The sequence below is a fragment of the Colobus angolensis genome, unplaced genomic scaffold (genome assembly GCF_000951035.1).
Source record: "Colobus angolensis palliatus isolate OR3802 unplaced genomic scaffold, Cang.pa_1.0 Scaffold359, whole genome shotgun sequence".
Classification (NCBI taxonomy): Eukaryota; Metazoa; Chordata; class Mammalia; order Primates; family Cercopithecidae; genus Colobus; species Colobus angolensis.
In genome coordinates, this window is record NW_012116921.1 from 1,643,333 (window position 1) to 1,656,833 (window position 13,501).

Below are 13,501 nucleotides of genomic sequence, written 5' to 3' on the forward strand. Positions count from 1 at the left end.
AAGGAAGGAAGGAAGGAAGGAAGGAAGGAAGGAAGGAAGGAAGGAAGGAGATAAGTGATTGCAGAGACTGTGGGAGGGAGGAAATAGTAGAAAGTGAGTGCTATAGGTATGGGGTTTCTTCTTAGAGTGACGCAAGTATTCTGCAATTAGGTACTGTTGATGGCTGCCCTATTTTGTAAATATACTAAAAATCATCAAATTGTACACCTAAAAGGGTGATTTTTATGGTTAAGCGTATATCTCATTTTTTTTTTAAAGATAAGAGAAAAGGCCAGAGGCGATGGCTCACACCTGTAATCCCAACATTTTGGGAGGGCAAGGTGGGCGGATCACCTGAGGTTGCGAGTTTGAGACCAGCCTGCCCAACATGGAGAAACCCCATCTCTACTAAAAATACAAAATTAGCCGGGCATAGTGGCGTATGCTTGTAATCCCAGCTACTCGGAGGCTGAGGCAGGAGAATCACTTGAACCTGGGAGGCGGAGGTTGCAGTGAGCCAAGATCACGCCACTGCACTCCAGCGTGGGCAACAAGAGCGCAACTCTGTCTCCAAAAAAAAAGATAAGAGGACATTACAAATAACTTCATGTCAATAAACCTAACTATTCAGATGAAATGGACAAATTCCATGAAAAACCACAAACTCCCCAAAACTCACTCAAGAAATTATTTCTTAAATATCCTTAAAGAAAGTGAAGTTATAGGTAAAAACTTAGCAACAAATAAATTCCAGGCCAAGGTGAGTTCACTAGTAAATTCTGACTATGCCACTTGATATACATTTAAGGAAAAAATAATCCTAATTCTACCCAAACTCTTCTAGAAAACTGAAGAGGAAGATTTCCCAACTCATTCCATGAGGCCAGCATTAGTCTAATTTCAAAACCAGACAAAAACATTACAAGAAAATTGAACTACAAACCTATATCCCTCATAAACATAGATGCAAAACTCCAAACAACTTTTTAACAAACCAAACCTAATAATATTTTTTAAATAATACACCATGACCAAATGGTGTTTATCCGCAAAATGTTAAGACTGGCTTACATGTACATAAGGATGGTTCAATGCAATTCACTCTATATTAACAGACTAAAAAAAAAAACTGAAAAGAAAAAAAAAACATAAGATCATCTATACAAACATAGAAAAGAGGTTTTAACACCAACCTACGGTGTTAGAATGCAGATGACAGAATTCTACGGTGACAGAATGCAGATCAGTAATTACCAGGGGATGTGGGAGAGGTGAGAGCAGCAGTAGGGAGAAATTAGAAAATAGTATGAGAAAACTTTGGGGACATGAATTTGGTAATAATCTTGATTGCAGTGATGGTTGCACAGTATACACATTTATCAAAACTTATAACAAATTATATACTTTAAACATTTACAGCCAGGTATTCCTCAATAAAGTTGTTTCAAAATAAATCCAAGAAACAAAACACTTTCAGAGATACAAGTTAAAATCTAAGCATCTTAATGGAGATACAAATTGTATCTGGCCTTTCCATCTCTAATTCTACTCTAAATCTTCCCCAGCAGCTAACCAGATCTAAATTTCAGTCTCATATCTCAGAGGTTTTCAATCACAGCAAGTATCAGAATCACCCGTGACATTTCAGAAAAAAGAAAATAGAAGTTTCTCATTCCACAGGTCTGGAATTCAGTACAGCTGTGATTTATTTTATTTTTTGTTTTTTTTTGAATTGAAACGAAGTCTCGCTCTGTCACCCAGGCTGGAGTGCAGTGGCACAATCTTGGCTGACTGCACCCTCCACCTCCTGGCTTCAAGCAATTCTCCTGCCTCAGCCTCCTAAGTAGCTGGGACTACAGGTGCCCACCACCACACCCAGCTGAGTTTTGTATTTTTAGTAGAGATGGGGTTTTACCATGTTGACCAGGCTAGTCTCAAACTCCTGACCTCAGGTGATCTGTCTGCCTTGGCCTCCCAGCCGAGCCATTGTGGCTGGCCACTTTTTGTCTTTTTAAAATTTTTTATTACTTTTAACTTTTCTGCTGAAAGACAGTATACATAAAGAGAAGTGCAAAATAATAAACCTATAGTTTGATGAACTATCACAAAATGTAGAGGTATGTATTATTTAAAAGTTCCAAAGATATGATGAACAGCCAAAAACGATTACCTCTGTCCCAAACATCTTTCCCTTCCTTGCTCACCTACCATTTACCTTGTTCTTTAAGTCACAAATCAGATGCACCCACCTACTCCAAGAACCTGTGTCCCCAGGGAACCCTGTTCATAGCTCTTACCATACCACTTGCCTTTAAAAAGTGTTTTTTTAACTTTTTAAAGGTAAGAATCCTTAAATAAATTATGTCCTGGAAAAAAAGAAAGTAAAGCTACTCTAGTTAAAAGCAAGGGTAAAGTGACTACAAGATAGTAAGTTTGCCTACCCTCCCTCAAACTATTCCTCCGCTAGGAATTTCAAGATTACTATTTACTACACTAATCTATTCACTTGTCTGTTTCATCCATTAAAACTGTTTTGTAGCAAAGCCTATCTTATTTTTCATTTTCTTTGTGCCTAGAAAACATTCATTAAACATTATTATTTGGACATTATTCAAACTAAGTATGGAGAATAAATCAGTAAGGTTATAAAAAATAGTCTGAAGGGGAACAGTAGCTGTACAGGCCTTGAAATAGAAATGGGCAAAACTGGAACAAGGCCAATGAGGCTGAAACCTAACAGGCAAAGGGAAAAAGTATCATAAAATGAGCTTTAAAGTAGACAGATGCCAGACCATAAAGGGCTCTCTAAGCTATAGCAGAAATTTGATGGGTTTGTTTGTTTTGAGATAGAGTCTCACTCTGTTGCCCAGGCTGGAGTGCAATGGCACGATCTCGGCTCACTGCAACCTCCGCCTCCCAGGTTCAAGCGATTCTTCTGCCTCAGCCTCCTGAGTAGCTGGGATTACAGGCACGCACCACCATGCCCAGATAATTTTATATTTTTAGTAGAGATGGGGTTTCACCATGCTGGCCAGGCTGGTCTCAAACTCCTGACCTCAGAGGATGATCTGCCTGCCTCGGCTTCCCAAACTGTTGGGATTACAGGCGTGAGCCACTGAGGTCGGCCTTGATCAGTATTTGTTTTATGTTTCTTTTTAAGTTTTATCTGGATTATTTATTCTATTGAAGTAAATGATGAGAATGACACATAATCCAACATACATTTTTAAAAGATTATTCTGGCTGCTGTGTGAATGTGAACTCAGTGCATAATGGGAGAGGAACAAGAGTACAATAATAAATGTGATCAAAGCCGGGTACAGAGGCTCATCATGCCTTAATCTCAACATTTCAGGAGGCAGAGGCAGGTGGATCACTTGAGCCCAGGAGTTTGAGAACAGCCTAGGCAACATGGCAAAACCCCACCTCTACAAAAGATGCAAAAATTAGCTGGGTGTGGTGGTGCACACCTATAGTCCCAGCTACTGGGCATGCTGAAGTGGGAGGATCACTTGAGGCCAGGAGGTCAAGGTTGCAATGTACTATACATAATTGTATACTATACATAATTGCATGTGCCATACTGTAGTGCAGTTTACTTTGCACCAGCATCACCACACACACGAGCACATTACAGTACAACTTTATAACAGCTACCACATCACTAGGCAATGGGAATTTTTCAGCTTTGTTATAATCTCATGGGCCCCACCAGGGTATATGCGATCTGTCATTGACCAAAACCTAATTATGTAGTATTTGTCTGTTCCACTCGCAACTAACCACTTACTTGCTGTGACCTGACAACCATTTCTTACTTGTGAAATTGGCGGGGGGCGGCGGGGGCAGGGAAGCATTCCTACCAAACAGAATTGTCCTAAGAATTAACTGAAATAAATCAAGTAGACTAGCCCCGGCACATAGTACAAAAATCAACAAATGAAATAATGATTGCCAGCATTTATTATGTGCAATATACCACATACTATATTATATATATATATATTATTTAAAACTCTCAAAAACCTATGGAAGCAGGTACTAATATTATCCCTATTTAACAGATGATAAAACAGAGGCTTAAGAATATTAAATACAGGAGGCCAAGGCGGGCAGATCACTTCAGCCCAGAAGTTCGAGACCAGCCTAGGCAACATGGCGCAATCCCATCTCCACAAAAAATTTCAAAAATTAGCCAGGTGTGATGTGATGACAGGCGCCTGTGGGCCCAGCTACTCAGGGGTCGAGGTGCGAGGATTCATCTTGAGCCCAGCAGGCTGAGGCTGCAGTGAACTGAGATCATAGCACTGCACTCCAGGACGGGTGACAGACTGAGACCCTATCTCAAAAAACAAATTTCCAGTATTGCAAAGCTAGTTAAGTGGCAGAATACAAAGTCTTATCCACTCTACTGACACTGTGCTTTACCATAACAAAGAACTTGCTCATTATATTTCCACAATCTCAAAAGTAGACAGCTGAGACATCATATTCATTTCCTAAATGGTATATGGCAACAGACTCAAGAAATGCCTATGATCACACAACTAATAAAGCCAGAATATGAAGCTAAGTCTTTTTTTTATTATTATTTTTGAGATGGAATTTCACTCTTGTTGTCCAGGCTGGAGTGCAGTGGCACAATCTTGGCTCACTGCAACCTCCGCCTTCTGGTTTCAAGCAATTCTCCTGTCTCAGCCTCCCAAGTAACTGGGATTACAGACATGCACCACCACACCCGGTTCATTTTTTGTATTTTCAGTAGAGACAGGGTTTCACCATGTTGGCCAGGCTGGTCTTGAACTCCTGACCTCATGATCCACCTACCTCAGCCACCCAAAGTGCTGGGATTATAGGCGATGCCTAAATTGAGTTCAATCTGTAAGACTCTATGGCTCTCTGCATTGTAATAATTCTATAAACACTTAGAATGAGGATCTTCTTACCATCTCATACCAGTTAGAATGGCAATCATTAAAAAATCAGGAAACAACAAGTGCTGGAGAGGATGTGGAGAAATAGGAACACTTTTACACTGTTGGTGGGACTGTAAACTAGTTCAACCACTGTGGAAAACAGTATGGCGATTTCTCAAGGATCTAGAACCAGAAATACCATTTGACCCAGCCATCCTATTACTGGGGATATACTCAAAGGATTATGTCATGCTGCTATAAAGACACATGCACATGTATGTTTATTGTGGCACTATTCACAACAGCAAAGACTTGGAATCAACCCAAATGTCCATCAGTGACAGACTGGATTAAGAAAATGTGGCACATATACCCCATAGAATACTATGCAGCCATAAAAAAGGATGTGTTCGTGTCCTTTGTAGGGACATGGATGCAGCTGGAAACCATCATTCTCAGCAAACTATGGCAAGGACAGAAAACCAAATACTGCATGTTCTCACTCATAGGTGGGAATTGAATAATGAGATCACTTGGACACAGGAAGGGGATCATCACACACCGGGTCCTGTTGTGGGGAGCCGCGGGGAGGGATAGCATTAGGAGATATACCTAATGTAAATGACGAGTTAATGGGTGCAGCACACCAACATGGCACATGTATACATATGTAACAAACCTGCACGTTGTGCACATGTACTCTAGAACTTAAAGTATAATAATAAAAAAAAAAAAAGAATGAGGATCTTCTTCCAAAAGAGGGGTATGTCTGAAAAATAGATACATGATCTATGACAAAAAAATTCCTCCCAATGGCCGTCAACATTCAAGTTTTCAAGAAGCTAAAATAGAGATTAATTTGAAAATATCAATAACAACTGTGCCCTAATTGTATGAAATTTGTGAGAAACCCAGTACTAATCAGAAGAAGAGATTCTGACAGGTCTATTACTGTTTCCTGTGGTATGTTTCTTGTTTAATAAATGATATCATTTAACAGAGAATTAGAGGTGAGAATTTAATACTTCTTTGTAAGTCATTCAGTCTCTCCTATAAAATCATTCTCTTTGTTCACAGAGATGGAAAAGATATCCATCTATCTATGGAGAGGCATGGGTACCAAATATAAGGCACTATATAAGGCCTGATGCCAAAAGGGCCAGTTATGTTTATTTCCTATTTATCTCCAACACTAGAAAACTTAAGAGAAGCAAGCTTAGTCCCTTTTCTATGCTTGTAACAGAATACCACAAATTAGGTAATTTATGGAAAATAAATTCCTTCCTTTCGTTCTTTTTAAACAGAGACAAGTTCTACGTTGCCCAAGCTGGTCTTGAACTCCTGGACTCGAGCAATCCTCCCACCTCTGCCCCTCAAAGTGCTGGGATTACAGGTATGAGCCACCACACCCAGCCAAGAAATTTATTTCTTACAGTTATGGAGGCTGAAGTACAAGGCCAAGGAGTTGTCTCTGGTGAGAGCCTTCTTGCTCAGGAGGATTCTCTGAAGAGATCTGAGGTAGCATAGAGCATCACAAGATGAGAAGGCTGAGTGTGCTAATGTGCTAGCTTAGGTCTCTCTTCCTCTTCTTATAAAGCCACCTGTTCCCCTCCCATGATAATCCATTAATCCATTAACCAATTAATCCATTAATCCATTCATGAGGACAGAGACTTCATGATCCAATCACCTCTTAAAGGCCCTACCTTTCAACAGTGCCATATTGGGGATTAAGTTTCAACATGAGTTTTGGATGGGACATTCAAACCACAGCATATCATAAGCCAATAAAAGAGTTAATATTTATATAATGTGATCAAGTAAAGGGTTTTTAAGATCAAAATTAATTTTCTTCTAGCATTACCTTTACTTTCATTGGGTTTAGTCAAGTTTAAGCCCCCTCAGCCATGTGAGGACACAGTGAGAAGACGGCCACTTATAAACCAGGAACTGGGCCCTTGCCAACACTTAGTCTGCCTTTGGACTTCTCAGCCTCCAGAACCATGAGAAGTAAATGACTGTTGTTTATTTGTACCCAGTCTATGGTTTTCTGTTACAGCTGCCCAAACAGACTAAGACAATAGCTAATGAGACAGACAGACAAGGCAGATAGATAAAACTCACCTTGCAGGTAGCAAAAAATAAAGCTGAATTTGTCAGCAGTCAAGCAACAGAAGCAGAGCACTAATATGACATTGTTTAAACATTCTGACTTAGCTCAGCCTGAATCCAGATAAATACCCTGGACTTTTCAGTTTCATAAAATCCCTTTGTTGATCTATGACTTAGAAGAAGAAATGAGATGAGAAGGCACCATATATCATTCTTAGGTCCAAACCAGCTTGTTAAATCCTGGAACAGACTAACTTGAAAATGATTATTGGACTAGCAAGATTGATTCATTTCAAGATACATTAGTTTAGTACATACTGTGTACTATGTACTTATCATTAAGACATAATCTCAGCTCTGGACAGCCATTCATCTTCAATGGACATTCATAAATGAAGCATAAATAATTCAGCAAGGCCTAGGTGAAATGCCTGATGTAAAAATCCATCTATATATTTTTACAAATGTTTCCCTTTCATCAACTTACAGTTTTCCTCACAAAGCTATATCTTATAGCTGTCTAAACTGTATACTGCATTTTGAAAATGCTTACAAAAAAATTTTACTTCTTTGCTTGCTTTAAATATTTTTAAAATTTGTCAATTAGTTAAATTTAGGAAAAAATTCAAAATTTCCATTAATTTAGTAATATTTATCCTTAAGGATGTTATTTAATGTCAGTTTTTTTTTAAGCCAGTCACAAGTATTAATAAATAACTACTTAATCCTCTCTAAAAGCCATGCTCCATCTGTCTTAAGAATTATCAATGGTTTCTGTCAACACAACAATCAAGAACAAGTAAGACTAGGAAAAGTCTTAAAAGCAAATAAAATAATCTAAATGAGACAAATGAAGGTAAAGATTCATAATGAGTTAGGATATTTTACCATTTCTCATGGGACAGAGTCCTCCCTGAAATACCTTTTGATATCAATGTCAAGGTCTGAATATCAAAATACTGAGACCTTGAATCTTATCAGATATGCACCACTGCTCTAAATTCTTGCATTTGTACTGTCTTCAGAGGGCACAAAAACTTTTCTCAGCATATTAACCAACCTCTAAGCTGGATTCTCTGCCACCTCTAAAAATCTATAGGACAGGTAAAGGAGTTCCCAAGCTAGTTTCAATATTTCAAAAACCCTAAGTGCCATAACAGATCATATATAGTTGATTCTCATAAAGTTGCCATGAACACTGAATTATCAAATACTCAATACTAAGAGAAATTCAGAGTGAAGTTCCTGCTAGCCTCTGATTAAAATATTTTCAACAGCCTAACAACACATATCCTTGTTTTATCTGTGCTTTTCTTTAAAAACACTTTTATTTGTTTATTTACTTACTTATTTATTACTTTTCGAGACAGAGTCTCACTTTGCTGCCCAGACTGGAGTGCAGCAGTGGTGAGATCTCGGCTTACTGAAACCTCCGCCTCCCGGGTTCAAGCGATTCTCATGCCTCAGCCTCCTGAGTAGCTGGGATCACTGGTGTGCGCCACCGGGCCCAGCTAAATTTTTTCTATTTTTAGTAGAGATGGGGTTTCACTATGTTGGCCAGACTGGTCTGTAACTCCTAGCCTCAAGTGATGGGCCCGCCTTGGCCTCCCAAAGCGCTAGGATTACAGGCGAGAGCCACCACGCCCAGCCTAAAAACACTTTTATATTGCTGATTCATAAACACTAACTCACAGTCAACAGCACTGTAACTTTTCATCACAGCCTTCTTGCACTTAGGAACACTATAGACAGCACTTTAGCACTACACTTAGGGGCAATTTTGAACAGTGAAACCACCTCTTAAAAAAAACGTGGGAAAGATGTAACACTAAGTAAATAGAAAAGACAGCTAGAACAAGAAGGCAGAGTGTCATTTTGTTTAACCTCATTTGGAAATGAGTACATCAAACAACTCAAATTTCACCACTCTGAACATGTCCACAAATGACTGCAAAAGTGCCAGACGTATTGATTTGGGGGTTACAAATAAGTTTTAGCCAGTAAATGAGTTCACAAACGTGGAATCCGAGAATAATGAGAACAGACTACAGTCATCCCTCAGTATACACGGGGATTGGTTCTGGGACTCCGAGTATAGGTAGCCAATAAACAATTTAACAAGCACTTAGTATCCAATAAATGTTAAATGAATGGATAATTATACAAAATACAATAATTTAGACACATCAACAATAAAAAGTACAAATATAGCTTACCCCATTTCAACAACCACTTAACATACTAGTGTAGGGCCAGGGGTGGTGGCTCACTCCTGTAATCCCAGCACTTTAGGAGGCCAAGGTGGGTGGATCACTTGAGGTCAGGAGTTCGAGACTAGCCTGGCCAACACGGCAAAACCCTGTCTCTACTAAAAACACAAAAATTAGCTGGACTGAGTGGTGCACACCTGTAATCCCAGCTACTCGGGAGGCTGAGGCAGGAGAATCTCTTGAACCTCAGAGGTGGAGGTTGCGGTGAGCTGAGATTGCGCCACTACACTCCTGCCTGGGCAACAGAGCAAGACTTTGTCTCAAAAAAATGAATGAAAAAACTAAAAAATAAAAAATAAAAAAAACAAATACTAGTGTATTCTCTTCCATTCTTATTTCAATGTGCATTTTTAAAATCAGAATTTACACAACACACACTTTCGGCATCCTGCATTTATTCCCCACTTAAGCCACATAATTAAGGGCTAAATTGTTTGGTTGGGATTTTTTTTATTTTTTAGAGACAGGGTCTCACTCTGTCACCCAGGCTGGAATGCAGTGGCGAGATTACTGTTCACTGCAGCCTTGATCTCCCAGGCTCAAACGAACCTCCCAGCTTAGCCTCCCAAGTAGCTGGGACTACAGGTGTGTGCACCACCATGTCCTGGCTGATTTTTTTTCTTCTTCTTCTTTTTAGTAGAGACAAGGTCTCCCTGGGCAACCCCAGGCTGATCTCCAACTCCTGGGCTCAAGCGATCCTCCCGCCTTGGCCTCCCAAAATGTTGAGATTACAGGCGTGAGCCATACCGCCCAGCCTAAAATTGTTAATGGCCATATAAAACCGTATACATAGTTTCTAATTTAACCATTTCCATTCTGTTAGGACATTGCTTCTGATATTTTACTATTTATTATTAAAAATGCTGTGATTAACATTCTTGCACACTCTGTGTCTGCATTTGATTATTACCTTAAAACAGACTTACTGGGTCATAGAATATAAATGTTTCCATCCTTGAAGGACACTGTCAGCTGGCTTTTAAGATAAAGCTTCATTTGTTAAAAATTCTAAATGCATTTTTAAATGACTATGCAAGAAAGTTCATTAAAATATATTTCTGAAGCATACTTTACATAGAAGACTTATAATAGGCTTTACTAATTTGCTATCACTCAACGTAGCTTTAAGTGTTTTTAGTATTACTAATGAAAGAAAAATGTCGCACAAGTATACATATGTAACAAACCTGCACGTTATGCACATGTACCCTAGAACTTAAAGTATAATAAAAATTAAAAAAAAAAAAAGAAAAATGTTTAATTTAGTTTAACTAATTTGATTATCTCATTGAATTTTTCTAAAATACTTAATCAATTTTTAAATTTAAAAAACCAGTTCAGCCGGGTGTGGTAGCTTACTCCTGCAATCCTAGCACTTTGGGAGTCCAAGGTGGGCGAATCACCTGAGGTCAGGAGCTCAAGATCATCCTGGCCAACATGGGGAAACCCGCCTGGCCAACATGGTGAAACCCCATCTCTATTAAAAATACAAAACTTAGCTAGGCGGAGTGGCGGGTACCTGTAATCCCCGCTACTTGGGAGGCTGAGGCAGGAGAATCACTTCAGCTCAGGAGCCGGAGGCTGCAGTGAGCCAAGATCACGCCATTACACTCCAGCCCGGGCAACAAGAGCAAAACTCCATCCAAAACAAAAACAAAAACAATAGAACAGAAAAACCAAGTAAATTTCCAATGCAATGACTAAAAGGGCTCTCAGAAGTTATTTAGCCTAGAAGACATATCCTAGTGGCTTTTCTGACACTTAGCTGCCCTGTCACAGAGGAATGATTAAGGGCACTGCAGTTAGATACCTGGTAACAAATTACAACCTCTCTGAGGAGAGATTAACTACTTTTCTCTTCCATGAAAGAAAAAGGCACATCAATCTTGAATAATTATCATTCCATATCAGATTATGGAACGTCTGGCATAAAGTGGGCACTCAAAATTGCTTTCTTTTTCCAAGTTAGAGGAGTCTCTTAAATCACAAGACACCCCATTTTCTTTTTTTTTTTTTTTTTTTTTTGAGACAGAGTTTCGTTCTGTCACCCAGGCTGGAGTGCAATGGCACGATCTCGGCTCACTGCAACCTCCGCCTCCCAGGTTCAAGCGATTCTTCTGCCTCAGCCTCCTGAGTAGCTGGGATTACAGGCACGCACCACCATGCCCAGATAATTTTATATTTTTAGTAGAGATGGGGTTTCACCATGCTGGCCAGGCTGGTCTCAAACTCCTGACCTCAGAGGATGATCTGCCTGCCTCGGCTTCCCAAACTGTTGGGATTACAGGCGTGAGCCACTGAGGTCGGCCTTGATCAGTATTTGTTTTATGTTTCTTTTTAAGTTTTATCTGGATTATTTATTCTATTGAAGTAAATGATGAGAATGACACATAATCCAACATACATTTTTAAAAGATTATTCTGGCTGCTGTGTGAATGTGAACTCAGTGCATAATGGGAGAGGAACAAGAGTACAATAATAAATGTGATCAAAGCCGGGTACAGAGGCTCATCATGCCTTAATCTCAACATTTCAGGAGGCAGAGGCAGGTGGATCACTTGAGCCCAGGAGTTTGAGAACAGCCTAGGCAACATGGCAAAACCCCACCTCTACAAAAGATGCAAAAATTAGCTGGGTGTGGTGGTGCACACCTATAGTCCCAGCTACTGGGCATGCTGAAGTGGGAGGATCACTTGAGGCCAGGAGGTCAAGGTTGCAATGTACTATACATAATTGTATACTATACATAATTGCATGTGCCATACTGTAGTGCAGTTTACTTTGCACCAGCATCACCACACACACGAGCACATTACAGTACAACTTTATAACAGCTACCACATCACTAGGCAATGGGAATTTTTCAGCTTTGTTATAATCTCATGGGCCCCACCAGGGTATATGCGATCTGTCATTGACCAAAACCTAATTATGTAGTATTTGTCTGTTCCACTCGCAACTAACCACTTACTTGCTGTGACCTGACAACCATTTCTTACTTGTGAAATTGGCGGGGGGCGGCGGGGGCAGGGAAGCATTCCTACCAAACAGAATTGTCCTAAGAATTAACTGAAATAAATCAAGTAGACTAGCCCCGGCACATAGTACAAAAATCAACAAATGAAATAATGATTGCCAGCATTTATTATGTGCAATATACCACATACTATATTATATATATATATATTATTTAAAACTCTCAAAAACCTATGGAAGCAGGTACTAATATTATCCCTATTTAACAGATGATAAAACAGAGGCTTAAGAATATTAAATACAGGAGGCCAAGGCGGGCAGATCACTTCAGCCCAGAAGTTCGAGACCAGCCTAGGCAACATGGCGCAATCCCATCTCCACAAAAAATTTCAAAAATTAGCCAGGTGTGATGTGATGACAGGCGCCTGTGGGCCCAGCTACTCAGGGGTCGAGGTGCGAGGATTCATCTTGAGCCCAGCAGGCTGAGGCTGCAGTGAACTGAGATCATAGCACTGCACTCCAGGACGGGTGACAGACTGAGACCCTATCTCAAAAAACAAATTTCCAGTATTGCAAAGCTAGTTAAGTGGCAGAATACAAAGTCTTATCCACTCTACTGACACTGTGCTTTACCATAACAAAGAACTTGCTCATTATATTTCCACAATCTCAAAAGTAGACAGCTGAGACATCATATTCATTTCCTAAATGGTATATGGCAACAGACTCAAGAAATGCCTATGATCACACAACTAATAAAGCCAGAATATGAAGCTAAGTCTTTTTTTTATTATTATTTTTGAGATGGAATTTCACTCTTGTTGTCCAGGCTGGAGTGCAGTGGCACAATCTTGGCTCACTGCAACCTCCGCCTTCTGGTTTCAAGCAATTCTCCTGTCTCAGCCTCCCAAGTAACTGGGATTACAGACATGCACCACCACACCCGGTTCATTTTTTGTATTTTCAGTAGAGACAGGGTTTCACCATGTTGGCCAGGCTGGTCTTGAACTCCTGACCTCATGATCCACCTACCTCAGCCACCCAAAGTGCTGGGATTATAGGCGATGCCTAAATTGAGTTCAATCTGTAAGACTCTATGGCTCTCTGCATTGTAATAATTCTATAAACACTTAGAATGAGGATCTTCTTACCATCTCATACCAGTTAGAATGGCAATCATTAAAAAATCAGGAAACAACAAGTGCTGGAGAGGATGTGGAGAAATAGGAACACTTTTACACTGTTGG

At 39.8% G+C, this 13,501-nt stretch overlaps 1 protein-coding gene across 2 annotated transcripts in view; it reads right to left on the reverse strand.

The window, feature by feature from the left end:
• ZZZ3 (zinc finger, ZZ-type containing 3) overlaps positions 1-13,501 on the reverse strand; it is a 132,341-nt gene that overhangs the window by 95,125 nt on the left and 23,715 nt on the right. The gene's annotated exons all lie outside the window — the stretch shown is intronic.